Source organism: Oryza brachyantha, chromosome 7 (genome assembly GCF_000231095.2).
Source record: "Oryza brachyantha chromosome 7, ObraRS2, whole genome shotgun sequence".
NCBI lineage: Eukaryota > Viridiplantae > Streptophyta > Magnoliopsida > Poales > Poaceae > Oryza > Oryza brachyantha.
This window is the reverse complement of record NC_023169.2, coordinates 12735585-12750552: the sequence shown is the minus strand read 5'-3', so window position 1 is coordinate 12750552 and position 14968 is coordinate 12735585. Positions and strand designations below refer to the sequence as shown.

Genomic DNA, 14968 nt, shown 5'->3' with positions numbered 1-14968 from the left:
TGGCAGAGGCTGGGTGTTGCTTGCTTGAATCACATCGTCGCTATATATAATCGACTATCCAGTTAAATTTATGCAATTACCCAACCTAGCAGACCTATTAGATTTTGATTCCGTTGCCCATATTATATGCTGCGATGTGCATGGGACAAGGAGGAGGCTGGACAGGGGTAACTGTACCTACCGTGCATGGTGGTACCACTATCTATTCTGGTTGATCTTCTCTTCCCATCTATCATGCATGTATATATCGATATATATAGGTCGTGATCATTCATGCATGGAGATTTTCCGATTGTCCTCACCCTAGCTAGCTTAATTGTCAACAGAAATGGCTTTGCATTGTTTCATGAGCAATTTTTTTATCCTTATAACGTACCAAGAGGTACCACTATTTTTATGTAAAATTTGGTATCTCATATTACCTAAGATACTATGTAAGGTATTATAAGGTACCAAATTTTATATAAAAAATAGTGGTACCTCTTTGATACCTCCTCAAGGATATAAAGACTGTCAAAAAGAAGGCTCCATGTTCACTTTGAGGCCTAGAAATTATCATGTTAGTCGGAGAAAAAGAAAAAAAATATAAACCGTTAGATCATGGTGGGTCCAGATTATAATGGTGTAGATTAATCGGAGACTACAAATTACCACGTTAATCAGATAAAAAGAAAAAAATATGTACCATTAGATCATGGTGGGTTTAGATTATAACGGTATAGATTAATCGGAGAAAAACATATTTCAACTATCGGATCAGATTGTGTTTGAATTTTAACGGCTGATATTTAATTAGGATCCGTTAGATTATCGAAGTTATATTTTAGTTGTAAAGATTGATTCTGCTGCTGTACGGATCTGAACTCAATATTCGTGTGCTTTAGAGTCCGTATGGTATAATTCTTTTCTGATTCCATAAGTTGCTTTGATCAGGATGAGACTCGGAACTCATCTTCAACACCAGTCTGGTAGGCTTTATGAGTCGTAATTAATGCCTCCATCTAAAAGCAAATTGATCACTTCCTAAGAGTGTTTAGATTAAGAAAATTTTTGGGTGACATGTCACGTCAAATGTTTGATCGAATGTCGGATGGGGTTTTCGGACACGAATGAAAAAGCAAATTTCACGGCTAGCCTGGAAATCGCGAGACGAATTTTTTGAGCTTAATTAATCCGTCATTAGCACATGATGGTTACTGTAGTACTTATGGCTAATCATAGACTAATTAGACTCAAAAGATTCATCTCAACATTTCTTCTGTAATTATACAATTAATTTTTTGGTTCCTCTATGTTTAACACTTTATTTAGGTGTTTAAAAATTCGATATAATGTTTTTGAAAAAAAATAGAAACTAAACAAGGCCTAAGGCCTAAGTTGTAGAAAGAGCCAGATAGGACGACTGTGGTTGCAACAAATCGAAGCCACTAAATAGATAAATTCTCACAAAAAATAATAAAAAATATAGAATAAAATATATATTTAATCATAGAAAAAGAAATTACAACGTTAACAAAAGAAGATTATAACTGTTAGATCATACCGGATCTAAAGTATAGGGGTGTATAGATTAATCGAGCAATATATATATATATATATATATATTACAAATTATGTGTATAAAAATAGAAATTAAATAACAGATACAAAGATTTATTAATTAAAATATCCGAGTAGGGACTGGACAGTTCGCACCAAAGTAAATAAAATCCTACCATAAGCACGGATTAGAGAGCGGACCTGAGCACGAGTCATGATTTTCGGGAAATAAAAATAAATTAAAAATAACATAAATATAGATGGAGTACTAATGGAGGTAATTTCATTTACTATTGAAGTGGGAAAAAAACTTTCAAGATTAATTGATTCCATAAAACAAATTTCACCAAAAGATCTTTATTTTATAAAGCAAACCAAAAGGCAGTGACATATTTGCAAACACAAAATAATTTGTGAATAAAATTTTTATTTAGATATTTTTAGTGATCTAAAAGTTAATGCTGGAAATAAACTTCGGTGAAAATACTTCAAAATGAACTCGATTAAAAAAATCAAATTTTGACTATAAACAAAAGCGAAAAAGATGGGGTACCATATAATAGAATAAAATTAAAATGGCCAATAGTTAAGAAACAACTAATTATTACGTAATGTTAAGTTCAAACAATAAAATAAATAGAAGAAATATATAAAATAAATTAAATCTAGCTGACAGTTGAAATGAGCGGACTATCTTACTGGATTATACATCAAAATACCGAGGTATGCAGTACAATATGATTGATGACAGATTGATAGGCGTAGTCACTTAGTTGAATTTTCTAACTCTTTAGAAAAATAACCATATAGAAAAAAATGAACATAGTTCTGCATTATAATATAAGTTTATTTTAACGTTTGTCGCGCTATTGCGCGGGCCATATAGCTAGATGATGGTGGGTCCAGATTATAACAATTTATATTAATCGGAGACTATAAATTACCATGTTAATTGAAGAAAAATATAATTATTTTAACCATTGGATTATAATATATTCAAAAATTAACGGTTCAGATTTAATGAAAGTTTATGGAAACTTTGATTTTGTAATCGTAAACTTTTCTCCGTCGGACATGTCAGGAGAAAAGATACCGGAAAATCAGGAGATTGGCCTATATATCCGTACTCTATTGATTGAGTCCCAAGCCGTACTCTATTATACTACTTGATAGCTAACTACTACCTCCGTCTCTAAATATTTAAATATTTAAAGCCGTTAATTTTTTTAGACGCGTTTGACCATTCGTCTTATTCAAAAACTTTTATCAAATATGTAAAGCTATATATGCATAAAAATATATTTAGCAATACACAAAATGATATAAAAATAATTAATAATTAAGTAAATTTTTTGAATAAAACGAACAGTCATCAAAAAGTTAACGGTGTCAAACATTTAGGGATGGATGGAGGACAAGTTAAACTACAAGTGAATTAGGAAACGAAAGCAAGCTAATAGAAAAATCTTAAATTCATGTGTTAACCAACGACAAAGAAAGTACCTTCATCCTCCAATCCACTTTAAGAAAATATACAATTAACAAATTAGATTGCATGATCAAACATATACCAATGTGACAATGGAATTCCCAGGTATAGTTAAAAATGTGAGCAATAACAACAAAATAAAATATAACCAATTAGAATTAGATTAGATCAATTCAGCTAGAGAACATAATCATATATGTTATAATTAAACCGTAAATGACTAGGATTGGGTAAGAAGGAAAGAAAGTATGATTATAGATTTCTGCCTAGGCCTGGCGAGGTCTATGCTCGTGGTAGCTATAGCTGCCTGTTCCATGGGGAAAAGGAAATAAAATAGAAGGCTACAATTTGTGGTGGTAGGCTTGGCCTGTTTGTTTCCATAAGTTTTAGAATTTAAACATAAGGTCCTTTTAGGAATATCTTATTTGTTTGGAGGGACTAAAAAGATTAAAACTTCATTAAATGACATATTCAATATTACACATCACACACACATAGTCATAGACCAGAGTAGTAGAGTAGGTGTACTATAGGCGTTTAGTCCCTTTTATCATCTCCCCTAGAGACTTATGGACCTAGATAGTTTTAGTCTCTTTTAATCCCTTCTATTTAGTATTTTAGGGGCTAAAAGAGACTAAAGTGGAGTGACTTCTGGATTAGTTACTCCAAACATACAGCCCCTAAACAATGTTCCTCTCACTGCCGGACTCATGCGTACAAAATCAAAATACAAATTTAAGACGGTTTATCTCAAAGCTTAATACAAGTGATTAATAGATAATGAGGTAGCACATATACAATTGATTAAGATGTAATTTCAGAAATAAAAAAATAGATGTACAACAAAATATCACACATTTAACAACAAAAAGTCCTACTAGAACTCTGCAATTATGGAATATATAGATTGTACCGATAATAATAGTTTACCAAGTTATTTCTTTTCACTTTATACTTTTAGACAGACAAAATTAACCTATAGTAAATATGTCATGATTTTTAAAATATAGCAGCAATTTTAGTTCACTTTTGCCATCTTACTATAAAAAATTATTTGGTTCTTTACCATTCTAATATTAAAAAAGCCACGCATTATCTTTTCAAGCTTACATCTTTTGCCACCCTTCTTCCTCACCACTTTCTTACGAGCATATATGTTAGCAGAAAAACTACTCAAGGAATATAACAAAAATATCAAGCGAGGTCGATGTAATTGTGGTTGTGGAGGATCTCGAGGGCACTGCAGTAGTGATTGTTTCAGGTGAGATCGAAGATGCAACGATCATGAACAGGCTCAGATGTTTGGCCCTTGCTGACGAGTTTTAGTAGCAAGTTCAAGACCGCAACAACCGCATTGAGCTCAAGAGGGCAGTATTAATTGTGCATGAGGTGAGATCAAATAAGGTGACAACCACAAGTGAGCACAAAACGTGCAATAACCATAAAACAAGATTGATGGTATGACAATAGAAAGCAAATTTGATGATAGTATTGTCTAAAGTGGAGAGCAAGCTCAAGGAGATGGCAAAAAGATAGCTCAACCACTGTAGTGGATAGGCAAGAGAGCATCAACCGATAATAGTGTTGAGTAAGTTTAAGAGGTGGTAGTTCACAAGCTCTCACATGTAGTTATGGTTTTAAGCTTGCGTCCCACTATGTCACAATTAATATATGCTTAATTTATCAAAACAAATAGATAAATGTTGTATTAAATAGAATTATATTGAAATAAACAACAATCAAGATAAATAAACAAACATATATTTTAGAGTTTAAAGAATAAAAGAAATAGGAGTAAAACATAAAATGACTTAACTGTAGGCGTGCAAATGCATGGCCAACCTGCTAGTTAATTGGTAAAGTCACTGACAAAAAAATCACTAACCAACTATTGTATGCTTGACAAGCCACGTATGGTTGTGTTAATAGGGAATCAAAATCTAGCTAGTACTAGCTCACCAGCTAGGTTAGGTTCTCTAGGTGCATGACACCTAGCATGTGCATGCGTCCGTGGATTAATTATACTAATGTGCCACAAGGTTAATTATACCGCTGCATTAGGATTTAGGAGACGGAGCTAAATGCAACGTGCATATGCATGTGCATGTCCTTAGCTTCTATCTTACTCTTGGAGGTGAATAATTTGTACTTGTGATCATGCCTACATGGATATGCATTCTTGATGGAGCGAGATCCAGCAGTGAAAACTTAGAACATCGCAAGTTCGACTGCTCGTGCCCGAATTACTCCCTCAACTACTGTAACATCCTAGAAAATTTAGGATAAACTTTTTGCAAAAATGTTTTGAGTTATCGTTCTTTGTTTACGTTAAGTTAGAGCTCTTAAGTCCATTTCATCCCATCCTTTCCTTTTTATCTTTTCATATCCATTGCAATCTATGTAAATTTCCGTCGTCCATTCAAATTCATCCGTAATTAACAATCACTCGATGCCCACTATTGATCCAAGAGTCCGGCGCGTATCCAATTTCTTTTGCAATTAGCTAGCTGTTATCAAGTTCTCCACAAAATTCTGGTGTTCACAAAAATTTCTATTCAAAATTATACTGATATACGGAAATTTCTGACTCATTTATTTAATTTTGTTTCATTCAAATCCTATCCAAAGTTTCCATATTGAATCTCTACTTAAACTTCTCCCATTCAAATTCCAAACCTTTTCGTTCACGGACAAATCTGCTCCATCGTCAGGTTTCGACCCATCTATTTTCCTCGCCGCCAACCCGCTTTTGTAGGTTCGGCTAAAACCGACATATCTTTCATTCTTACTTCTTTTTCTTTTTCTTGTCTTGTTTTATTCTTTCTGGCCCAGACCAGTCCAGACCGAGTCGGCCGAGCGAGCCTAGGCCGGCCCATAATTCCACCGCCTCAAATCCTGGTCTAGAGCACGGCTTAAGTCGGCGTCACAACCGACACCGTTGTCGTCTTCATCTCTTTGCCACGCACCTACTTCGCCCTATGTCCACGAGAATTGAAGTCGAGTTCATTTAGTCGTCAAACTTTCCTTTGTGGCCTTTGTCATCTCCACGTCTAGGCCCTAGCTAACGCTAGCATCTCCTTCAAGTTGGTGACGAGGACGAGGAACCCAGCCGCGAAGATGGCCATCATGAAGAGCAAGTTCACTTTCATTGTCCCGTCCAACATCGTAATGTGTAACCGTGATGTCAACCGTCTGCTATTGCTTTGCTTCTCAAATATGGCCCGTAAAACAAATATTGAATGTACAAAATCAAGTTCTTGATGTTTTTTTTTCTTTCAAGACATTGATTGGAACAATGCAAGGTTCTGGATGTTATGTGCAGTAACATTCGGACAGATTACAATCCATGGGAAAAAAAGATGGTTATATTTAGTAACATTGGACAAAGAAACAAGAAGCGGAGATAAATGATTTATCTATAGCGCTGATGCATGGAGGGGATTGGATTGGATACTTGATTTTCTGCTGATGCTAGCAGTCCAGCAGATTGGGAGGAGAAGCTGGAGGAAGAAAATGAACCCATGGCAGAATAGACTTTTCACATACTAGCTAGCTGAATGCCCATGCGTTGCAATAGGATTTCAATAAAAGAATACATCGGTGTTTTACTTTTCTTTGGCCGAGAGGACTTAAAATAGAATTCTTTTTCTAGGGTCGGCCCACGGCGCGTGGGGAGCTATTGTAGACGGTAATAAACCACTGAAATGTAATGCCCAAATAGATCCCAAAAGCCCACCGTCCAAACAAAACCACAAAACCCTATCTATTCTGCCTCCTCCCTCATCTCTCTTTCTCTGTACAGCAGCAGCGGCTTTAGCCCCGATGCGGTGAGCTGGAGGTGACGACAGCAGTGCTGCGACGTAGATCGGTGGATCTGACGCAGTGGTGCGGCTAGGTGGATCCGACGCAGCGGCGCGGCTACTATAGTGGCGGATCTGCGACCCGCAGACTCGGCGTAGAAGAAGTGACCTCGCCTTCTTGCACTTGTTGGCGTCGACGTCCGCGCCAGCCGCCGGCTCGACCGCCTCCAACACTCCTTGATCTTCCATCATAGCTTGCACGCGTATCACCCAACTGGTATAGTTCGTAGTCGTGAGTTGCGGGTACAGGAACGCACTCCTGGTGCTTCCCTGCGTAGCATCCATCGCTGGAACAATCGACATGGCACCTGCTCTGATACCACTTGTTGGTTTGAACCACGTCGATCTCTTGGCGATAGCCAGGGGCAGAGCTAGAAAATTAGTTCATCGGGGTCACCGGGATCAGAATACACTAATCTTATTTAATTTTTAGTATCATCTTAGCTGCCTAAACAATATAACAATAGATTTCGTCAGAGGTCATCGGGGTCGGCTGACCCCGGCCATTGTACTGTAGCTCTACCCCTGGCAATAGCACTGTTCCTCGTCTGGGACAGAAGACTGAAAACTACAGCAGAGATGTGGTAGAACAAAGCAAAGAACAGAGTGGATTTTTTGGGGGCAATTTTCTTGGCTCTATTTCTCCCAAAACTAGAGTAAAAGAACTGCATACAAAAAGAGATTTGCTCCGGTCCAACAAAAAGTACCTCGAGGTAGGTACCAAATTGTTCCCTTGGATCTAGCTGAGTAGGATGTGCAATGTTAGATCCAACGATTAGAAACAATTTGGTACCGTAAGATACTAGTACCTTAAAATATTTTTTGTTGGACTGAAATAAACCTCATACAATATTCATGCAAGATAAACCGAATCCAAGGCAGAAACGCGCCATCCCACGATACTGTAAATTCGGACTCAACACACACTCCGCTAACAACCCAGACACACACGACGCACACACTCGTCGGACTCGCCAACAAACCTTGGCTGAATTATTCTTGCTTTGGATCCTGTCTTCCTGACCGTTCCAAGCTGACATGGTCACGCTGAAGATTAGTTGAACAAGGTGCCCACCGCCAACCGCTACTTTGCTGCGCTCGAAGGCCCCGAGCTCAACACCCTCCGAGTACGCAGTATGCACACAACCATGTCACGTCTCGTCAAAACATTAGCTTTAATTTCTTTGTTTGCATGTGTAATAAGGAAGAAGCAATGACGTCGGCGTTCATGGCGTGCAGGCGACGGAGGTGGCGGTGCTGCCCAAGGACGAGAAGTGGTCGTTCCTGCTGTGGTTCCTGATCGGTGTGTTCGGGATGTGCCTGGGCGTGAGCACCCAGGCGCGCAATGCTGTGGAAGACGCTGGCGACGGAGCCCTGCACGGCGTTCCTCGGCGCCAGCCCCGACGTCAACCACGCCCTATGGTGGCTGTCCGTCGTGTTCATGGTCCTCGATCGTCTCGGCCATCTACCTCCTCAAGGTCGTCTTCTACTTCGAGGCCGTCCGCTGCGATTTCCACCGCCCCATCCGCATCAACTTCTTCGCGCCATGGGCATGGATTGCCTGCCTCTTCCTGGTGAAAGGCCTGCCCAGGCCGGTGTGGACGATCCACCACGTTGTCTGGTTCCTACTCATGGCGCGCGTCCATCTTCCTCCTCGACCTCAAGGTCTACGGCCAGTGGATGTCCGGCGGCGAGCCGCAGCTAGCTGTCCAAGGTGGTGTTACGTCGGCGGATTACGACGACGTTGAGTTGAAGGGGACTGAGGAGGAGGCGGGAAGACGGGCGTCAAGTCTGAGAGTGCGTAGGCCGAATTCTCGAGTTATTGGGCCGTGTAAGCCTGCGTGCGTGTGGAGTGGCTGGCCCATGAGGCAAGTGCCGTGTCTGTTAAATACTGGAGGTGTACGACAAAACGGACTTGGCTAGTGAATTGATTGCGGTGGCGATGGCGGCGCGGATGATTCGGTTGAATCTCTAGCGATCTATCCATTGTTGTGTTTGTGTTCCTCTTAGTGATTAGACCCTAACAAACTTGGTATCAGAGCCCACACCCATTTTTTCTGTCCGATTGACTGGTAAAATTCCTAGAACAAGGTGGGAATCGGTTGCTTGCAGCTGAATTCCGCAAAAGCTCAGGCTCCCTTGTTCTGGTTGGTCGATTTGGAGAGAGAGGTGTGAGCATCGCCATCCTGGAGAAGCCACGTTAGTTCACCAAGCAAGCTAAATCCATCATGGAGCAAGGGGATAAGTTGGATTTGTTGTTGAAGAAGATGGATGAGTCGGAGAAGGAGCGTGAAGAGATAGAGCAGCGGACCCACGCGGATTTCCAGGCGTTGCAGCAGGCGGTGGAGTCACGGATTCCGGTGGTGGAGAAGAAGGTGGAGGAGTTGGGGGCGTCGGTGGGCGATTTGGCAACGAAGGTGGCGGCGATGCAAGTGAATCTAGATCATCTCGGAGCCATGCATGATTCCGAGCATCAGGGTATGTATACTACTCCACCATATTCCTCTGCTCAGGGTGGTTTCGCTAGTTCTGCTTGTTTCCATCATGGGCAGCTGTTCTCTTCTCCAATGAATTCTGCCTTGCCACCTATGTCATGCCCGCAATTTGATGGAGACAATCCACAGATGTGGTGTAGCAACTGTGAATCCTATTTTGATGTGTATGGAGTACATCCTATGAATTGGGTTCGGGTGGCTGCGTTGAATTTTATGGGGTTGGCTGTATTTTGGTTGCAATCGGTGCGTCAGCAATTGCAGGGAGTTACTTGGGAGGAATTGTGTGATCGGGTTTGCCAGAAATTTACTCGTGATGGGCAGGATAATTTGATCAGACAATGGATTCATTTGGAACAAACTGGTACTGTGTCGGAATATGTGGAAGTTTATGACAATGTTATGCATCAGATGCTTGCGTATGATGATGCAGCTGGCCATAGTTATTTTGTGACGCGATTTGTGGAAGGGCTTAGACAAGACATTCACGTGGTGGCCATGGTTCAGAAACCGCGTGATCTGGACACAACTTTTTCCTTGGCATTGTTGCAAGAAGAAGCTTTGGAAGGAACAAAACCTTCTGTGTTTCGCAAGGCTGATACGCATGTGCAGCCGAAGCTTGGATTTAAACCTACAGTTCAGTCATCTGGGGGGCATTGAACATTAGCTCGTTCATCTGGAGAGGATAAAAGGAATTCTGAAATCAGTAGATCATACAATAGAGAAGATAAGTTGGCTGCCTTGAAGGCTTATCGAAGAGCTAAGGGGTTGTGTTTTACTTGTGATGAGCGTTGGAGTAGGGATCATAAGTGTGCTTCGACTATACAGTTGCATGTTGTTGAAGAATTGATGCAGATTATGCAGGATGAGGACTCTAATTCGTGAGAAATAGTATCTGAACCTGAAGGTGATTGTCTCATGCAGTTATCCCTTAATGCATGTAATGGTACTACTTCAGCTTAGTCAATTAGAGTGAAGGGGTGGTTTCAAGGGTTGGAAGCTATCATGCTGGTTGATTCAGGAAGCACCCATTCTTTTCTGGATTCTCAATTAGCTCATCAAATGCAGGAAGTTCAGTACTTGAATGCTGGTATTAAAGTTAAGGTGGCTAATGGAGGAGAAATGCTTTGTACTCAGTATTTGCCTAACTGTTCTTGGTTTTTACAAGAATATCAGTTTCAGACTGACTTTAAGATTTTGTCTCTTTCTGGGTATGATGCAATTTTGGGTATGGATTGGTTACAAGGGCTGGGCCAAATGATTGTTAATTGGATTCAGCAGTGGATACAGTTCATATGGAATGGTAAATTATTTGTTATCAAGGGAATACAAGCTAGGTTGGATAAGTGTGATTCTATCACTTGTCAGAAATTAATGGGTTTGGAAAAGAAGGGGGCCTTGTTGCATTTGGTTCAATTGTCAGTTTTAACAACTGAGAATCAAGTTGAAGTTCCTGAAACTGTGTCACAGGTCTTACAGGAATTTGCTTCTGTATTTGAAGAACCTAAGGAATTACCTCCCCGAAGAGCTTATGATCACCAGATTCCTTTGGTTCCTAGGTATAAGCCTGTGAGTCCTTATAGATACAATCCTGCCCAGAAGGATGAAATTGAAAAACAAGTGACAGAAATGCTAGCTTCTGGAATTATTCAGCCTAGTACCAGTCCTTTTTCTTCTCCCATTTTACTGGTTAAGAAAAAAGATGGTACTTGGAGGATGTGCATTGATTACAGACAATTGAATGATTTAACAATTAAAAGAAAATATCCATTGCCTGTAATAGATGAATTGCTGAATGAGTTGTCTGGGGCACAATATTTTTCTAAACTGGATTTGAGGGCCGGCTATCATCAAATTCGATTGGTTGCTGGTGAAGAACCTAAAAAGGGCATTTCAGACTCATTTTGGTCATTTTGAGTATAAGGTGATGTCCTTTGGATTGACTAGTGCACTGGCTACATTCCATGAAGCAATGAATGATACTTTAGCTCCTTTCTTGCGAAAAAGTGTTCTTGTATTTTTTGATGACATTTTGATTTACAGCGCTGATTTGGTCAGTCATGTTAAGCATCTGACAGAAGTGTTGACATTATTGTCTCAACATCACTGGAAGGTTAAACTTTCTAAGTGTTCATTTGCTCAGCAGCAGATTTCTTATTTGGGATATGTCATTGGAGTGAATCCACAGATCCTGATAAGGTTAAGGCTATGGTGGAATGGCCAATTCCATCTAACTTGAAAAGGTTGAGGGGTTTCCTTGGTTTGGCTGGGTATTACCGCAAATTTGTGTGTAATTTTGGTGTTCTTAGTAAACCTTTGACTAATATGTTGAAGAAGGGAGTAGAGTTTAAGTGGACTCCACTCTTAAGCAAGCTCTAGTTTCTGCTCCTGTTTTGGCTTTACCAGATTTTTCTAAACCTTTTTGCATTGAAACAGATGCTAGTGAGTATGGAATTGGTGCTGTATTATTGCAGGAGAAGCATCCACTTGCTTTTGTGAGTAGAGCTTTGGGTCCTAGGACCAAGGGTCTCTCAACCTATGAAAAAGAATGCCTGGCCATTTTGTTGGCAGTGGATCATTGGAGGTCTTATTTGCAACATGCTGAATTTTTAATTCTGACAGATCACCGAAGTTTAATGCATTTTACCTCTCAGCGTTTCCATACTCCTTGGCAATTAAAGGCTTATACTAAATTGTTGGGGTTGCAGTTTAAGATTTGCTATCGAAAGGGCAATACTAATTTGGCTGCTGATTCTTTGTCTCGCTGTGATCATGGTGCCCAAGTGGAATCGTATGCTGTGTCAGTTTGCACTCCTAGTTGGTTGACTGAAGTCATTCAAGGATATCAGGGGGATTCCCAAGCTAGTAAGTTGATTTTAGCTCTTTCATTGAGTGCAGCTTCAGTACAACATTTTTCGTTGCAAAATGGTGTGCTCAGATACAAGGGCCGGATTTGGTTTGGCCATAATATTGCATTACAATCTAAGGTGGTTTTAGCTCTCCATGATAGTCCAGTGGGTGGACATTCTGGCCTTCCTGTTACTTATAGAAGGGTTAAGGCTTTATTTGCTTGGCCAAGTATAAAGAAGTCCATCAAACAACAGTTGTTGAATTGTTCTATATGTCAGCAAGCTAAACCTGATAGGGCTAAGTATCCTGGGTTGTTGCAGCCTATTTCAGTCCCTGTTGGTGCTTGGCAGACTATTTCTCTTGATTTTATTGAAGGCTTACCCAGCTCCAAAAGATTCAATTGTATTTTGGTAGTGGTGGATAAATTTTCCAAGTATGCCCATTTTGTGCCTTTATCTCATCCTTTTACAGCTGCTGATGTCGCTCAGGCTTACATGGAGTAGATTTTCCGGTTGCATGGTCTGCCTTTGGTGATTATATCTGATCGTGACAAGATTTTCACCAGCAAATTTTGGCAGCAGTTATTCTTGAAGGCTGGTACTTCTCTTAACCTGAGCACTGCTTATCACCCTCAGTCGGATGGTCAAACTGAGAGGGTTAATCAGTGTGTTGAAGCTTATTTGCGTTGCTTTATTCATGCTTGTCCCTCGAAGTGGGCTTCCTGGCTTCATCTGGCTGAGTACTGGTATAATACTTGTTATCATTCAGCCTTGGATAAATCTCCTTTTGAGGTGCTTTATGGTCATTCACCTAATCAGTTGGGTCTTTCCACGGATTCTTGTGAGTTGCCGAAATTGCAACAGTGGCTCTCTGACCGTAAGCTGATGTTTCAGTTGTTACAGCAGCATTTGCACAGGGCTCAACAATTGATGAAATCTCAAGCTGATAAGAAACGTTCTTTTCGGGAGTTTCAGGACGGTGACAGTGTTTATCTGAAACTTCAACCATATGTTCAGTCGTCTGTGGCTCCCAGGGCGAATCACAAGCTCTCCTTCAAGTATTTTGGTCCATTTCCTATTGTACAGCAGGTTGGTTCGGTTGCTTACAGATTACAATTGCCGGCGCACTGCTCTATTCATCCAGTTTTTCATGTGTCCCAGTTAAAGCCTGCCCAAGGTTTTTCTCAGGACGTTTCTTCGGATGTTCCGGTGTCCCTGGAATCGTCTCGTGTGCCAGTGGCTATTTTGGATACTCGTGTGCGCAAATCCAGTTCTTCAGCTATTTCGTAGGTGTTGATTCAGTGGTCTCAAGAATCTGCCGAACACGCTATGTGGGAGGATTTTGAAGAACTTCGTGCTCGGTTTCCACGAGCATTGGCTTGGGGGCAAGCCAAATTTGGAGGGGCAATTGTTACGTCGGCGGATTACGACGACGTTGAGTTGAAGGGGACTGAGGAGGAGGCGGGAAGACGGGCGTCAAGTCTGAGAGTTCGTAGGCCGAATTCTTGAGTTATTGGGCCGGTTTGGGCCGTGTAAGCCTGCGTACGTGTGGAGTGGCTGGCCCATGAGGCAAGTGCCGTGTCTGTTAAATACTGGAGGTGTACGATAAAACGGACTTGGCTAGTGAATTGATTGCGGTGGCGACGGCGGCGGCGCGGATGATTCGGTTGAATCTCCGGCGATCTATCCATTGTTGTGTTTGTGTTCCTTAGTGATTAGACCCTAACAAACTGGCGCGGATGATTCGGTTGAATCTCCAGCGATCTATCCATTATTGTGTTTGTGTTCCTCTTAGTGATTAGACCCTAACAGGTGGCCAACCCGTCCAACCACCTGGCCATGCATCGTCGGCAACTTCGTCGGCGCGCTGCTCGGGGCCTGGATGGGGCTCCGGGAGGGCCCCATCTTCTTCGCCGTCGGCCTGGTCCACTACATCGTGCTGCTCGTGATGCTGTACCAGCGGGCGCCGACCAACGTGCAGCTCCCCAAGGAGGAGCTACAACCCGTGTTTTTCCTGTTCACCGCGGTGCCGACCGTGGCATCCATACTGTGGCCCGTGGGTGAGGCTCACCGGCGAGTTCAGCTTTGGCGCGAGGATCGCCTACATCGTGGCGCGGTTCCTCTACATGTCGCTGGCGGTGCGCGTCAACATGTTCAGGTGGATTCGGTTCTCGCTAGCACGGTGGGCGTACACGTTCCCGATGATGAGCGCGGCGATCGCGACGGTGTTGTACGCGTCGGAGGTGACCAGCGTGGTCGCCGTGGTGTCGAGGTCGCTGGCGGTGGGGCTGTCCGGGATTGCTACCGTTACGGTGACCGGCGTGCGAAAGGATCTCTTCCCCAACGACGTGCCTATCGCCATCACGCTGAGGAACCCAGGTTCAGCAAGACCTCGCGCACCTGCGGTCCTCCGGCGCCGATGCGAAGGAGCTCGTCTTCTCCATCTCCAAGAACGGCGCCTCCAACTCGGACGACTCTGCTTCGGCCGTCTCCAACGACAGCAACAGCTCCGGCGATGGCACACGGCGGAGCAGGAGGTTAACTAATTACTTTCTTTCTAATGAGCAGCGACCGACATCCTTCGAGCTAATTTCAATGATAGGGATATATGTATCCGCACTACTGGACAATCATCGGCTCAAATTTTGTGGTGCTATATTATTTGCCGGTTATTCAATTGTCACCTTGGTGCATCAGGCGTCATGTGTTTTTTTTTTAACTAGCATGATTGGGCGGTAG

General features: G+C 41.9%; 1 pseudogene; it reads left to right on the top strand.

Moving 5' to 3' along the window:
- Positions 1-6145: 6145 nt before the first annotated feature.
- Positions 6146-14968, top strand: LOC102719786 (annotated as a pseudogene).